The sequence below is a fragment of the Monodelphis domestica genome, chromosome 2 (genome assembly GCF_027887165.1).
Source record: "Monodelphis domestica isolate mMonDom1 chromosome 2, mMonDom1.pri, whole genome shotgun sequence".
NCBI lineage: Eukaryota > Metazoa > Chordata > Mammalia > Didelphimorphia > Didelphidae > Monodelphis > Monodelphis domestica.
This window is the reverse complement of record NC_077228.1, coordinates 542,777,405-542,779,904: the sequence shown is the minus strand read 5'-3', so window position 1 is coordinate 542,779,904 and position 2,500 is coordinate 542,777,405. Positions and strand designations below refer to the sequence as shown.

The window sequence follows — 2,500 nt, the reverse complement described above, 5'->3', positions numbered from 1 at the left end:
AGCGCTCCCCGGGAGCTCAGGGGGGAAGGAAGTGAGGGTGAGCGCCCTGGACAGGCCCGGGCTCCGGAGCTGCGAACAGCTTGGCCAAGGCTTCCGGAGGCCATTGGGAGGCATCCCAGCGCGGAAGGAATCGTCGTGTCCGACCCTCTCGTTTCTGCAGGCAGGAGGGAAACGAGGGAGCCAGATGCAAGGCAAAGAGCGCTGGCCCAGGCCCAGCGTGTCCGTGCTGCCTCTCCCAGAGAACGTCCGCTCTTTGAGGCCCGGCGCCGTTTCTTGGCTGTCCGGATCCTCGAACCTGGGCCTGAGGGGGGACAGAACGGATCTAGGGCAGAGCCAGCGTTCAGGCCAGGCACGGCTCGGGTCAGAGGTCCAGAGACAACAGTTCCAGCCGCGGTTTTCTAACCTTTTCCACACCTCACAAACAGGCCTCGCTCTGAGGCGGGAGCCGCTTACTCTGGGGAAAGGTGGCCCCTTCCTGGCGGCAGGCCTGGGATGCACAAGGGCCTCCGGAGCCGAAGCCCTCCTGGAAATGGCCTCGTCCACTTCACCCCCTTGCCAAGGAAGCGGGATGGGGGCGGCATTCCCACTCCCACTTGGTCTTCTTCATGAATTGTTCAGTTGGGCCAAGACGTTGTTTATGACTCTGATGGCTGGGGACGGGGTCAGATGCCAGTCAGGGTGATATCGTGCCCCCTCCCGACAGGCGCCCCCACCCGCCGGGCCCCCTCCTGACAGGCGCCCCCACCCGCCGGGCCCCCTCCTGACAGGCGCCCCCACCCGCCGGGCCCCCACCCGCCGGGCCCCCTCCTGACAGGCGCCCCCACCCGCCGGGCCCCCTCCTGACAGGCGCCCCCACCCGCCGGGCCCCCACCCGCCGGGCCCCCTCCTGACAGGCGCCCCCACCCGCCGGGCCCCCTCCTGACAGGCGCCCCCACCCGCCGGGCCCCCTCCTGACAGGCACCCCCACCCGCCGGGCCCCCTCCTGACAGGCACCCCCACCCGCCGGGCCCCCTCCTGAAACACACAGGGCTCGGGCGCCTTTGCCTCCTCCCACGGGGCCATGGATGTGGGTGGCGAGTCCTGAGCCCACTTGGACCCCTTAAATGAAGGGGAGAGGGAGAGAGAGAGAGGGAGGGAGAGGGAGAGAGAGAGAGGGAGGGAGAGGGAGAGAGAGAGAGAGAGAGAGAGAGAGAGAGAGAGAGAGAGAGAGAGAGAGAGGGGGGGGGGGGGGGGGAGAGACAGAGAGAGAAAGAGAGCGAGAGACAGAGAGAGACAGAGAGAGAGAGAGAGGGAGACAGACAGACAGACAGACAGACAGACAGGGAGCAAGGCCTATCTAGGCGTGTGAGCAGGGTTCAGAGGGCCTGGATGAAGACAAGGACATTCCTAGGGCGTCCTGCGGGGAAGCTGGGGGTGTTGGGCCGCGGGAGGCCGGTGTGGCCGGTGCCGCTCACGTGCCCGAATGTCTGTTTCAGCTCAGCGGGGATCTGTAGCCTCAGCCGAGACGCCGACAAGCTCCCCCCAGCGGACAGCCCTAAGATGAGATCTCTGGGAGACGCCTGCTGACTGCAGCTCCGCTCGGACTCCAGAGCCGGCCTATGGGGCCAGGTGAGTCACTTCTTTGGGCCCCCGCCAGGGAGCCGTTTGGGACTTTGCTCAAATAGTCATTTCCGCCTTCAAGGAGGTCGGTCACACTCAGTGACTCAGAATACTCAAGGGCATAAGATCAAACTATTGGGCCATCCATGTGGCTCAGTGCATGGAGAGCCAGGCCAGAGATGGGAGGTCCTGGGTTCCAATCTGGCCTCAGACACTTCCCAGCTGGGTGACCCTGGGCCAGTCACTTGACCCCCACTGCCTAGCCCTGACCGCTCTTCTGCCTTGGAGCCGACACCCAGTACTGATTCTAAGACGGAAGGGGAGGACTTAGAAAAAAATCTTCTCCTAAAATAGTTTAAAATGTTGATGAATTGCTTACTCTGAATTTCTTAACTAACCCGAGCCTCTGGTTGAGTAATTTGGCAAATGAGAGCTCCTGCGTCTCACTGACATTTCCTCCGTGGGTCCCTCCGTCTCAATGTCTGTCCATCCATCGTTTTAGCCGTCCGGTCATCCCCGCACTCTCCACTCATTTAAGGAATGTTTACTGGCAAGTGGAGGATGCTCTGTAGGGTTCAGTGAGACATGAATAGGCAATGTGGAGCAGCTCTATGAACATGGCCCAAGGCAGATTGGGGTCACTCCCCTACTCAGTAACCTCCTGTGGCTCCCTATGCCCTTTAGGCTCCAAGGTAGGAGCCTCGGTCAGGTCCACACAGAGGCTGCAGCCTCCTTTTCCAGCCCCGGCACACATTCCTCTCCCTTCCCACATGCTCGTCCTCACCTCGCTGTCTCTCACCCGACTCCAGGCTCTCCTTGCCTGGAGTGCCCTCCCGCGCGGCTCCCTCTGAGATTCCCCTCAGCCCCCCACTCTCCAGGAAGCCTGTTTCTGCTGACCCTC

The 2,500-nt window shown here is 62.8% G+C and overlaps 1 protein-coding gene across 13 annotated transcripts in view; it reads left to right on the top strand.

Annotated features, from left to right (window-relative positions):
* Nucleotides 1-2,500, top strand: part of PCBP3 (poly(rC) binding protein 3) — a 240,162-nt gene that overhangs the window by 163,590 nt on the left and 74,072 nt on the right. For all 13 annotated transcript variants that reach the window (XM_056814568.1, XM_056814564.1, XM_056814574.1 and 10 more), the window contains exon 3: nt 1,476-1,608. The gene's annotated coding sequence lies outside the window, so the exon portion shown is untranslated. The remainder of the gene's footprint in view (nt 1-1,475; nt 1,609-2,500) is intronic.